General features: G+C 38.1%; 1 protein-coding gene across 1 annotated transcript in view; it reads right to left on the reverse strand.

Moving 5' to 3' along the window:
- Positions 1-13,981, reverse strand: part of LOC121324527 (zinc finger protein 652-like) — a 47,993-nt gene that overhangs the window by 14,828 nt on the left and 19,184 nt on the right.

Genomic DNA, 13,981 nt, shown 5'->3' on the forward strand with positions numbered 1-13,981 from the left:
AATATTAAATGGACACTACAGCATTATCCCCACTCCCACAAAGGGGTTCTCCCTTTAAAAAGAAATGCTTTTTTGCGAGCAGTTCTACAGATCTATAAAGCACTGCGCAGTGTAAAGCATGAATGGAAGCCCGCTCCCCTACGTTGCTGTCTAGAGGGACGTTGCAGCAGCTTGAGCGAACGCTCACACTCAGGCAAGACTTCATTCATGCTGGGATATGTAGGATCACTCTAGAGCAGCTCTTGGTCTTCTGTATGTTTTAGAAGTAGTCAAAGGCAAGAGATATTTGAATGAATAGCATAATATGAACAACAAATAGCTTATTAAAGCTGCACTCACAAAGGTGTGGTCAACAGTTCACTGATTCAAAGGTAACAACAAAAAGCACAAAGTACAATACAGCAACTCTTCACATGCCAGGTGCTTTTTTAATTAAATGTTCCTAGCACAGAATGATGAAAGTAAATTTTATACAATGTTGCATGAATATTTCAGAAATATGATCAATGCAAAACTAGGTTAACTCTAACCCTTTCAGATAAAGCCCAAATTACATTGCACTTACATCCTTATCCAGATGGAAAGGCACAACTGTTATAACATGCAATTAAGATTTAGAATATTAAAAAAAAAACAACGGTTTGATATTGTACTGTAATCCATCATATTATAGAATCAAAACCTTTGTCTGTTCTCCACAATAAAAATAAAAAAATAAACACAAAAAAACCTTTTACTGTTATCACTCACAACACACCGATTCCAATCATTTAACATACCAGAGCTCAGGTGTGACCAACTAGGTTCACTTTGTAAAGACAGGAATGGCTCAAACTGTTATAAACTGTTACTTCTATCCCACTTAAGTGCCTCTACACAAAGTCAAGTTCAAGCTGTGAGGCATGTCTGGTCTGCCCAGCTTCTTGATACCTCACAGAAGCACTGAGAAAAAGAGGAGCCACTAGAAACAGAATCACGAGAGGAGCCAGAATAAACAGAAACAGAGGAGCCAATAGAAATAGAAATCACTGAGAACAGGAGGAGAAATCTGTCTCTCCCCGTACCACCTCACACCTGCCGCACCCCTGGCCACGCCCAGTGGTGTAGTAAAGCATATGGCAATAGGCCAAGTGCCTTTAGCCCCTGGAAATGTTGCATTATTTTGAGATGTGTTTTGATGTTTTAAAAGTACACCTCATTTATAATACCGAAATTTCACATTTTAAAAATACATTACCCCTTTGTGGTCCTATGTCGGACCAGGTCCGACATTACAATTTTCCCTTTCCTGTTCGATATCATCAAAAAGACGTCAAGCACAGGTCTCTAGTCGTTTTTTCTAAAGAAAAAAGCAGAGAAAACCTTTCAATGGCCGAGTGAGACTGACAGGAGCCGAGAGAAGCTGAAAAAAAGGGGCGAATCTGAGCAGTATGCATAGCCCCTGCACCAGAGGTAAGACGGACATAAACAAACAAGATAGCTGCTTCCGCATCCAGCGCTGAAAGAATATCACAGACATTTACCAAGCTTTTTAAGATGTTATAGTAATAAAATAATGACTGATAATAATGACTATGAAGAGGTATGTGATAAATACAGCGAACAAGGGGTGGGATAGGGCTGGAGATGCAGTACTGAGTGTCCTGTTGATATGCAGTGCCTTTAAAATCTGTTTTATTTGAATAAAATTACTTTCAAACAGCGCATGAAAATAAATTGGACCTTGAATAAATGGACCGCAAAGGGTTAACAGTTTAAGTAAATCGCATGGAAAAAATGCAATGAACCACACTGACGCATGCACATATCTCACAATAATCCTTAATGCAGGATGCAAATAGTGTTTGGTACCTTGTGAGCACGTTCTGAATAGAAGAAAATTATATCTGTCTATCTATCTACCTCTATCTATATATATCTATATCTATATCTATATCTATATCTATATATAGATAGATAGATAGATAGATAGATAGATAGATAGATAGATAGAAATATAATTATTTAAGCTGATTTTATTTAGTTATTTCTGTTGTTGGTTTTTAGGTGTGTATCCCTTTAATAAAAAAAAAAAAAAAAAAGACGGTCCTGTTTCTTAATTAGTGGATGTGCACACTTCTTTGAAAACAGGATATAGGTTTCCGGTAAGGGATTAGCTGGTGAGAGGAAACAGGTGAAGTAACGGGAGTAGAGCACATGAGAGGGTACACAGGTTGTGGATTTGTTGTTTTTCTTGACTTATAGCTATTCCATGTTTGAAATACATTTGTTAAAATCGTGTTCTTAGAAAAAGAAAAATGTCAATCATTGGAATAAAATGGTTAAATAATATTTGGTGCTGTGTTTACCTATGAGACTGACAATGATTGGTATGTATAGGGTTTGTTGTATCTTAATATAAAATAAACTTGATTATACTGTGTTTGCATTTTTTTATCCCACGATATCGCAACATGGAAAACATGATCATATCAGAATATCGATATTGGTGCCCACCCTACTTTTTAATGTTACAAACCCTGTCTGCAGGCACCACAGTTTGGTTCCTGATAAAATGAAGCACGCATCACTGACTTCAGAAAATGTACATTTAAAAAGTATTTATCTTACCCTACCACATACTTCTCTATTTCTCTACAGGGGGTTCCCATGCAGCTGAGGCGAGAGAAGGTATGACAGGGCTGCCTTTATGTTTACATGGAAGTGGTCAGGCGGACCTGGGTAGGTATCAACATGAAATGGTAAATGAATTCCTTACAGATCAATGAAACAGCCTAACATTGCGACAGCCCCCTACCCGCCTTCGAGGATTTCCACCGCAGATTCATTGCAACTCCTCCACTATCACACAGTGAAGCAACTGCAACCCTGCAAATTGACACTGCAAAGGGAGTCACTCCACAGACCTCGCTTCTTTAGCAAATCAAATGACATCATGGAGTGATAATCTCATGAACAAGTTCAAAAGTGTAGACAGGGCCCGCAGCACGTTTACAACAGGAGTCCAGGTTAGCAAACAGAAATCTGACGGTGCAGCGTAGTTTTTAAAAGCAAAACCTCTGCAAAAGCCAACTGCTAGACCCTCTGGCTCTGCACATCTCCAGCCAATATCATGCAAGCAGGAGTTGCAACTATACACATTCATGACATTGGTATGAAGCATGTGGATAAGAGAGCGAGGAGAGGGACAGATAGACATCATGCTAAGAAAAAATAAAAACCTCACTCAATTGAGGAATATGCTTTAAAAATAATTTTAAAAAAAGGCACACATTTTTCTTAATCTAATTAACCAGCAGACACTAACAGAAGGACATTTATTATATATATATATCTTGGTGGTGTGATGCAGCTTCCACTTCCTGATTATTGATACAACTGTGCTCACTCTGACATCCAAACACTTGGATATTATTTTGCACCCTTTCCCTAATCTATGCATTTGTATTACTTTATCTCTAATTTCTGTAGAATGCTCTTTGGTCTTCATTTTCCCTCAGATTCGCAGCCTTACCAATGATCCTTCAACAGTGGGGTTTTTTTATCCAGACAATGTGACAGCAACTTTAATGGTTCACAGTTGGAGGCTAATGATAAGGTAATTGTGTCCTCATTAGAGCAATTTCTTTCATCAGTGCAAACTGGGAGCTTCCACAGCAAAAGGGTTGAATATTTATGCAGGCAAGATATTTCAGTTTTTTATTTTTCTTAAAAATATTTCCCAACATAAAACCAATATCACCTTACAATAATTGATTCTGAGTTTCAGTGTTTAAAAATAAAATATCAAACAGAACGAAATTTCAATGTACCATTTGTAATTCAGTAATATGAGAGAATTGGTCAGGGGTCTGAATACTTTTGCATATATATATATATATATGCAGGAAACACAATTTCCTTCTTTTGCTTTGCTTAGAGCCACGAGTGCAGCAGCTATTATTAAAAGAGATGTTGTTCCTGTTTTAGAACACAAGAGAATTTACGAACGAGAGGAGGCCATTCAGCTTGTCCAGTTCCTAGTGGCTGATTGATCTGCAAACGTTATCAAGTTGGGTCTTTCCATACCCTCACCCCTCTCTGTGTTAAGTGCCTCCTTCCCTCTGTCCAACAAAGGTTGTCTCGCCTTTAAATTTCCAGTTGTGTCCTCTGGTCCTGGTTTCTGTGCTGCATTTAAAGTGCTGCTTCATGTTAACTTTGCCAACTCCTGCTAAGATTTTAAATAACTCAAAATACAGTCGTCGTGTGCCACCTTTCGACTTTGTTTTGGAAAAGTTTTGACAAAATAAAATACCGGAATTACCTGAACTGTGTAAAATTCTCTTTTTATTTGAAGGAAAGTCTTCTACACTTCAGTGCTTTCTCTATACCGGTAAATAGATACATACACACAGCTACCAGATAATAAGGGAGCACAAAATGTGACTCTTTCCTCTTAAACAGTGGCTTTTGTTTGCTGACACAGGTAGCAGCACACTTAAAAACACCAGTAACTCACAAATCAACCCACAGAGTCAGGTCAGTATTAGACAACTGTTTAAGCTTTTACTGCTTCAACGGTACAGGTGCTTATATTGCTATATCTGTACATTAAAGGGTGCGAAATAAGTGATGGCACAGGTGGCAATTGCCAGGTGCCCAAGCTGCTTGCTGCAATGCCTCCCAAATTAAGAAAATTACGGCAAAAGTTACCTGTAAACCTGCCAATCACTGTCACCGGTGTTCCTCAGCACCAGCACATCTAATCTACAAAACATTCACAAACTTGCTCCGCGTCCGCTGGCTCATTCTGTCACAATTTGATTTAATTCTGTTTAATCTCATCCTGTGGGAAAATCTGACATTATGATAATGTATCATTGTTGCCATTCTTTTTACTGTACACCTCCTGGCACTAAGCCATGAGAAAGACATATTGCATCATTGGCTAATGAAGGGCAAACAGAGGGAGGGATGCTGTTATGTTAGACCAAGCTCAATATGACCGCACTCCGAGGATCTTTCAATCACATCTATTCACTGGCAGTGTCACTGTGATTTCTGGACTGTGACCCCTGTGCCATCTCAAACGTTTAAAAAGAAAGGAAGGCAGCAGCGAAGTGTTCTAAGATTTACCTAATATTCAGGTAAGCAATGGGGGCACAACAATTCATCCCCGACAACAGTAATATTAATGTCAATATACAGTTGACAGGTACTGCAGAAAGGACAAGATTAGACAGAATGAAACTGAATTGAACTGTGACAGAACAGGGTTAAAATTGCAATACTTTAAAATGCAACTGTGCAATACACATTCTAACCTGTTTCATTTTTTCAGTGTATATAAATTGCTAATTTATAGACATTTCAATGACCTTTGCTGTTTTGTAATTCAGTGTTATTTCCCAAAAAACACCAACGCTAAAAATTAACACACAATAGGTAGATCATTAGTTTTGATCAAATACTTACACCAACCAACACACAAAAAAAAAAAAAAAAAAACTGAGCAAGTAACTTTGACATGGTTCAGTTAGCAGTCTGCATTATGAAACAAGTAGGATAGATAACATAATAGTGAACAAAACACAATATTCAGAAGTGCATCCATTTCTGTTTTCATTTTTTGTGCAATACATTCTCGCTACCTTATGTAGTTCTGCTTTAACTAGTAAAACGTGTGCTTTCATGAAAGGGGTTAGACTGTGTATGCTTAAAACAGCATACCCCCCCCCCCCGAAATCGAGTGTCCAGCAATGCACCATAACAAAGCTAAATCTTTTGCAATAATTTCAAGAACTGTAAAACTATAGTCTCTCAAATGTAAACATCTAACATGTGCATCCAGCTATTCGTCACTGTGATGCAGAGCATTCTCCACTGCTTGACAAAGTTTCTATTTCAAGTTTTTTTTTTTTTTTTTCAAAGCCATGTTGTTTGTACAGGTTTTGTAACAGCGGATAGCAAACTACACTGCAGACTGAATAACTTATTTGACCACTATGGTTTCACACTGCAGCCATGTGTAAATCTTCAGCCAGTTTGACTAAAAATCTATCTAACTTTCCTTTCACTGACATCGCTTATAGTGCTGTTGTATCACTAAGGCTATACCTAAGCCTCTAGTCTAATCTATGTATTAGTGGTGTGTGACTGAGTTTAGAAAATACCCAGTTTTTATTTTTTGCAAAATTGCCTGTTGTATTTTTTCATTATGAAAGTTTGTTTTTTAAATCAGATTTTTTTTATACCATTTGATTTTTAGAATGGAAAAGTGACCTATATTTTATTTTTGTAACAATTAGTGTGTAAATCACTCACAAAACATTGATTTGTGTTTGTCTGAATTACTACTTCATCAACATAATAGGCTCTCTAATTATTTTTTGTTGTTTTATGAATGATTATGAAATCGCTTTGGTGCCCTTGGGTTGGATTTATGTTTTGCCCCCTAAAACTGCCTTGGCGCCCATGAATCTTGATGCCCAAAGCAGCAGCATTGCCTTGCCCTTCATTACCTTAACTTCATGCCCTGACATTACCCCTGTACAGTTACATCCATGCACTGCATAACAATACAAAAACATACAGTGCTCCATCTATATTTCACCGTTAGGCAAGCATGTGGACAGTAAATTGTACAAGTCCTAAGTTTTCCTGTAGGAGGGTCCTTGAACTAAATCACCAATCCTTAACCCTTTTTAATACGTCAGTCAGACAGGGATATGAGCAGGGAGCGCTGGTATGCGAGTGTGTGTATTCTGGCATGCTGATCTTTTTGCCATTTATTGTCGTATCAAGAGGAGACAAAGAACATTAGTGTAGAGTACAACTGTCGCCCGTTATTAGGCGATTTTGCACAAGCACCATTCACTGCCTGACTCCTAGTAGCTGCTTCTGTTGTTGGCTTCTTTGCTTTTTAGTGCTGAACACGTTTTTTTGGGGAATGCATTCACCCAGCTCCCACTGCAGTAGCTAAACATTTTACAGTTTTTACTAAACGTTTAACCATTGACAAGCAGAGGCCAGCTGCAATGTTTATACAGCAGGATGTGTGCAGTGAAAGGTATTCTGTTTATTTTCCACACACATTTTTACTTTTGATTTACAGTAAACATGTTTAATCCTAAAGTTTAAGCATTTACAATGAAACAGAATCCAACACCCACCTACTGTTTTTCTAAATAAGCAAAAAAAAAAAAAATAACACTGGCAGTGAACATAAAGCCACTATATGATTGATAAATCAATAATTAAAAATCAAGAAATGAAATAATAATAATGCAACCCTGACTATTTTTTTAAATGGTTTCTCTACCCATCATCCTATTAAGATTTTTCATCAATCAAGATTAACTGCATCTTGTTGGCAGAGCTGGGTCACACCAAAGGTTTGGGTGTACACCTCATTGCGAGCTAACAAAGGGGTACTGCCCGTTACCCTCCGAGAACAATGCTGGCATCCAGACAGGATCCTGGCACTCCATAGAGGCATCATCTCCTTGGCATTTAACAAATGTGCCGTACCTGCTTTGTTTTTTTCTACTGCTTACTAATTAGCAATTTGCTTTTATTTACAATGTGGCTTGTCTCAAAATTAAAACCCATTAAACTAGAGTGTTTTCCTGAGCTCAGGCCTTTAGATGCGTCTCCCAGTCGGATGCAATTTTATCTAGCCCAATATATTTATATATTTTTTTCATGATATTTTTTATTTACAGTATGTTTCTAACTGTGTATGGTAACCAAAGAGAGCCCACGTCTCAAAAGTGGCTAAACGAAGCATTTCAACATATGTTACTTCAGCCACTTAACATATTTATAGCAAGTGTTCCTTGTTTTGAATTATTTACAGGTTATTGAATAAACAAAGTAACTTGACTTCGATTCATCTGATGTCAGTACTTGATGGTTAGTTGTAATTAGTAATGTTAAACTATTGTATTGTTGGAATGTATTTTCTATTTTTGCCAGGTTACAATATTTACACTAACATTATGTTAGAAATATTATTTGTTAGAATTAAACAGATATAGCAACCTAAATATTCTACATGATAGGTGTTATTTTATTCTGAATACACTACAGGAAAAGCTTATTTGGTGGTATATGCAATATTATGCTACTGTTGCTTTAATTGGAAGAGATAGCGCTGTGACGTTGCTGCTTATTGAGTTCTGTGTATTTTAATTCAGTAAACAAAAGAAAAAACTTGTGCCTGAGGAAACAGAATGAAGAAATCTCGTCTTGGACATTGTTTAAACACTTTGTGAACCCGGCTAAATTTTACCGGCTTACACTGTTAGGCTGTCTGCTTGTGCACACGCATTTGCCTTTTACTCTTGGTAGCGTAAGGGACCAGAGTTCATGTAATCGAATACATAAAAAGCTTGCACTCTGTGTATTCAACTAGGAAACTATTCGAAATTCCCATCCCTATAATAAACACTATTACAACAATATTCAAAATAAAAACAATCCTAGTTAGAGCGTTGTCGCTTGTGTAGCCTCTCCCAAGTCAGCGCCAACCTTGCTGAGTGATACCAGCGAGTCCTGGAAAGATTCTGAATGGCATTTTTGACCTGAACACATCGGATCCCAAAATGAAAAAGTTAGACAATTCGATTGCGTATCCATCGGGACATCTTACTGTGAGACTGGATGTGATGTAAACAAAATGCTGAATTCATAACAAATAAAGCTGCTGTTTTATCTGCAAGTCTGGGAAACTGACACCAAACAAGGTAGAACGTTACTTTTCCTTCTCTGTCATAATGAAGCCTCCACTCTAAATGTTCGTCTTCATTTTTTTTCATAATTACATTCTTTATGATTTATTGATTTCAGCGCTTTCCTTTTGGCTTACTGGTTGCATAGTTGTACAAAACCCAATTTGTAAAAGATTTGCCGCGGAAACGAGTACCAACACAGCACTTCGGTACACAGTATCAGATTCTGACTGTACAACAAATATGACGCACGGCAGGAAAGTTAGGATTAGTTTGTAGTTATGGCTTTAAAAAATGGTTTGTAAATTAATTTTCAGTTTTTTTGACACACTGGCCCGTTTTCCTGGATTCATGAAACGGAAGCCATATGCACTATATATTATACTAGTAAAATGTAACCGGCCCAGTCGGGCCTGTGGTGCTTCATAACTACCGGCCAAACTGCGCTCTCTACCGCCCCGGGCCACGGTTAATGTCGAACCCTGGTTCACACACCCTAGTCTCGTATCTTGTACAGTGCTTTGTGATGGTGGTCCGCTATGAAAGGCGCTATATAAAAATAAAGATTATCATCTTCACCAAACCTTTATTATACGCTCCTAGCCTATAGATGTTTCGAATTGGCTATAACCTGATAAACTCTCGACTGTATCTTTTCAACATCTATTTGTTCAATAGGAGGAATCTTCAGTTTACATTCAGTGTCCCTTAAAATATGACATTCATTAACTTCGCTAGCTAACATGGAATGGATGCATCTTGGACCATCACCGTGTCTACCTCTACAAAGCAGAGAACTATTACTTTTCATGAGAGGGGAGATACAGCGAGGCAAAGTCAGCAGCTACCGACAGGCATACTTACAGTAAGTATTTGGTACGAAGTACAGCTAGATGCATATTTTCTATATTGCATTTCTGAGTAAGCTAGTAGCAGAAGAAAGCAGCTTCGAAGCTGCATGAGGTGCAGGGCTGGTGTCTGCTTGAGCCTTCTTTTAAAGCTGGGAGCAGGCTAGGGCGTGACCCACAGATACACAGGGCTCGTCAACAGCAGACGTGCCAGTCTTCTTGTAATTTACTACTTGCCCTTTTCTTTCAGCCTGTGATCTTGTCAGCTCAGGGACAGAGGCACCAAGTAGTAAAATTACCCCCCCCCAGCTCTATGCTCATACTGATTGGAGCAGAGATTTGAAATCAGGATCTCTTGGCTTCTAGCTCCAACCACCAGACCACAACGTTTTCTTGCAACACTTGCAAAACCAACCCGTCAAGTGCTTCACTCTTTTTTCCATGCTTCTTCAATTGATGCAGCTTTCCTTCAGAATGGCATGTTTGTCCACATTTGGTTTTGTGAACATTTTTACAACTGATTGTGGTTTCCTGTATTTAGCTTTGCTTACTAACCCCCAAAATCAGTTTCACATGTCTGAACAAAACTCAAAGCCAAGGCGTTTAATATTCTGGCTCTTGCAGTAAAACAGTCTTGCAATAGAAGTATTAACCACATTTGACAAATCTTTAACATACTGAAAGCACTGCTCCTACTGCATGAATAACTCTGCAGACAGCAAGGGTGTGTAAGAAACGTGTTGTCTATGGGCTAAAATGCTAGAAAAATCTGCTTGTCCTTATTAAAAATCTACTTGTTCCCTCCTCTTCTCACAAAACACACAAAAAAGTAGACTATAACATGAGATTTACAGTCTTTTATTTTAAAATAAAATATTGTACAGATACTCATATATAAGCATTTAATTTAAATTCTAAACATATTTGCCAATCTTCATCTTTTAATAGTTTCACAAATCGATGGATTGTGCATGTCCAATAATAACTAATATCACTTCTGTTGAAATTTAATAAAAAAAAGATTATTTTTTAATATAATGTTTAATTTAAAGCAAAAAGTAAATATGGTAAATGTCAAATAAGGTTAGCAACACTAAAATCGAAAGACTTTTTTAAATTTAATTTTGCCAAGGAAAATTTGTCTTTTTGTTTTTTTAAAAACATCAAATAAATGCTTGACCACAAAGTGTTATGAATTACCCAACACGATTTTCTCTAATCCGCCAATACCTTCGCGACTATGGTGTTTTTGTTGTAACTTTACTAGATTGCTGCATTTAAATGCCAGGTCCATGCATTAAGAAAGCAGCATCACTTATTTGCTACCTCAAGTTTAAAAGATTAGTCTGCCTTGCCAGAGGCTCTCAGGCAGCCATGTCTGGGTTTCTTGTAACCAATAGAAGATCAGCTTTTCCCACAGCTAGCCAATCAGAAGTGATAGGGGTGAGACGTAAACGGTTTTTAAAATGTTTGTGCTTCAGTGCTAGACTTCCGCAATTCAGTTTTCAGAAACTTGCGTGGCTCTCCAGCAACAGAACCAACATGGGAAAAATAAACAAATAAAAAACTACTTTTGACGAGCAAAGTATAACGCCAAAACTTTTTGTCCCGGGCGTCGGGCGATAAGAATTGCACACCCCATACAGGCACCTCATTCCAATAACCACCTACAGTAGACTCTCACTCTCTTGCAGATTCTCAACCACTCCAGGTCAGTGGCCATGCTCCTCTGACCTCACACCTCACAATTGTGGTGTGGATAGCAACTTGCACTTGTGCAGTGTACAGCACCAGATACCATATTCTAAACATCAGTGATTCTCAATCTCGTGGGGGGGGGGGTTACGACACGGTACTAGAAGGTTCAGGGTTTATTTATTCTTTAATACAGCGCACATATTAATCTACGCCAGGGGTCTCCGGTCCAACCCCGGTCCCGGACAGCCCCTATCCAGCAGGTTTTATAGGTGTCTTTACATCATCAGTGGCCAGAGATCTGGAACACCTGTTAATCTTGACTAATTAAGCGAATAATTGTTTCAATTAAGTAACAGATTGATTGGTTGAAATGAAAACCAGCAACCACAGTAGCTCACCAGGATCAGGGTTGGAGATCTAGGCTATACCGTACAACGGGTGGATACTTTATTTGGGCTTTATGGGCTATTTTGATTGGATTGCCAATAATACTTCCACCAATCAGAGGGTACAGTAATCGTAGCGATCCCGCCCTCTATACAGAACAGATTAAAGAAGTGCTGGACAAGAGAAATAATGTGTCAGATATCAAAGTGGATAGAAGAATGGCAGTGATGAAGCCAGTTTGCTTGAAAACATTAAAAGTGGACTGGACATTTCCATCAATGGATTAAAAAAATTTGAAATTGATGATGCGACCACAAACCCAGAGGCACTGGAAACTGCCTGCTACTGTAGAAGGATTTTTTATTTTTTCATGTTAACTAAATTTTAAAATTTACAAAATGCTTAAGTAACAGCCAAAATTGTTTGTGTCAGACTTTTTGAAGGTCTGTAACAAAATGATTGATTGTTATTGCCGATATGTGATAGATACATGATAATGCAGGCATCACAAAGTCCAGAAACAACACAAAATGTTAAAACATTTTGCACCGTATAAAACTCAACTGATTTTGGCAGTGTTTGCCAGTCTATTAACCAGTTTGGAATGATTTCGAATCAAATAAAAGCATTTTCATTTTGGCTTTATAGTTTAAGATTTCACACGTGGCAGTACTTTGATCGCTCCACTGTGTTGTGTTGTGAAATAGTTTTAAAACTGAGATAGCAAATGCTTATTGTAAAAGTTTACTGGTTCTTAAAATTAAGGGCCATATAACAGCGATAAATAATGTGACTGATTAGAAGGCCGCCTTCGTTTTACTTCAAGTTGCTGCAGTTACATTGTAGATGCTATAACGAGCTACTGCAAATGAGATACTGTTTAGCAGACATAATTAAGTACATTTATTTAAATGTTTTTGGAATTACACGTAGAAATGCAAAACTACGCCTTCTTTATGAACATGCTGTGAAAAAAACGTATAATTTCACAGAATTTAATACCAGCCAATTTTCCAATATACGGTATATATTAACTTAAAACAAATCCTTATGCTGACACCTCCAGGCATGTCAAAGTTTGTAGATGGCACTTTGCATCTGACTGGTGCCTTTTAAGCTTGCATATTTTTTGGATGAAGTCTGCTGCCCTCTGGTAATGTATGTTGTTTATCAGCTTACTATGTAGTAACTGTTGGTCACAATTGGTAAACTGTAATTTGCAGTGTTAAGTTTGCTCTTATTACAATGGATCAGTGGCTAGTTCTTGCAGAGGAGCATGGCCACTGACCTGGAGTGGGTGAGAATCTGCTTATATCTACTGTAGCTGGTTATTGGAATGAGGTGCCTGTATGGGGTGTGCAATTCTTATCGCCCGACGCCCGGGACAAAAAGTTTTGGCGTTATACTTTGCCCGTCAAAAGTAGTTTTTTATTTGTTTATTTTTCCCATGTTTGTTCTGTTGCTGGAGAGCCACGCAAGTTTCTGAAAACTGAATTGTGGAAGTCTAGCACTAAACAGAACCAGGTTCATTTGGATTTGCAGTAGAGATACAAAAAAATTCAAATCGATCAATCGAGTATTAAAATTGCCATGGCTTATTTTGCCAGTCCCAAACCTTCGCCCTGGTGCCCTATTTGGTGCCTCACATACTGAATATATTTTATTCTTAACCAAGCACATGTTTTTAGTAGTTTCTAAAGGCTACATTTTTTGTGTGTGCTTTTTAATAAGGTTTTCTTAATGTATAAATCATATTGCAATGTTTAACGATATGCAGCACATGCACGTTTTGATTTTCTTTTGTGTCTACACATTTCTTTTGCTTCTTGCTTTTGAATAATAAAGTGTTCTTAAATCAAATCGATTCCTTTCTGTGTCTGGTGCTGACTGCATTTCTAATTTGCAGTTTGTTTACATTCTCTAAAAGTAGTTTCAGGCACACAAGCTGTCTCCTGCCATGAAGCCTTCAAACCACAGACACACTCCGGCTCGTCCCAGCAGCTCCAGAAAGGTTACGTGTCCCCTGGAGCAAGAGTGCTCTCCTTTTGTGCCACTAACATCTTACAGGACAGCACTACAGAGCCGACACCTTCAACAGGGGCTAAAAAGTTCCAACCTGAAATGTAAAGCAGCTCCAGGGGCCACACTGGACCTTTAAAAGGACTGTGCAAGGCATCATGCGCAGACTGGTCCTGCAAAGCGCTTTTAACTGCTGGCTGTCTGCTGGTTCAGAGACGATTAATTTGTTACCTACAGATGAAGGAGGAAGGGACTTCAATGAATTTAACATATTGTTGAGGTTTTTAAGGAAACATGACACATTTAGCAAGGCCAGTC

The sequence above is a fragment of the Polyodon spathula genome, chromosome 12 (assembly GCF_017654505.1).
Source record: "Polyodon spathula isolate WHYD16114869_AA chromosome 12, ASM1765450v1, whole genome shotgun sequence".
In the NCBI taxonomy this organism is placed as follows: domain Eukaryota; kingdom Metazoa; phylum Chordata; class Actinopteri; order Acipenseriformes; family Polyodontidae; genus Polyodon; species Polyodon spathula.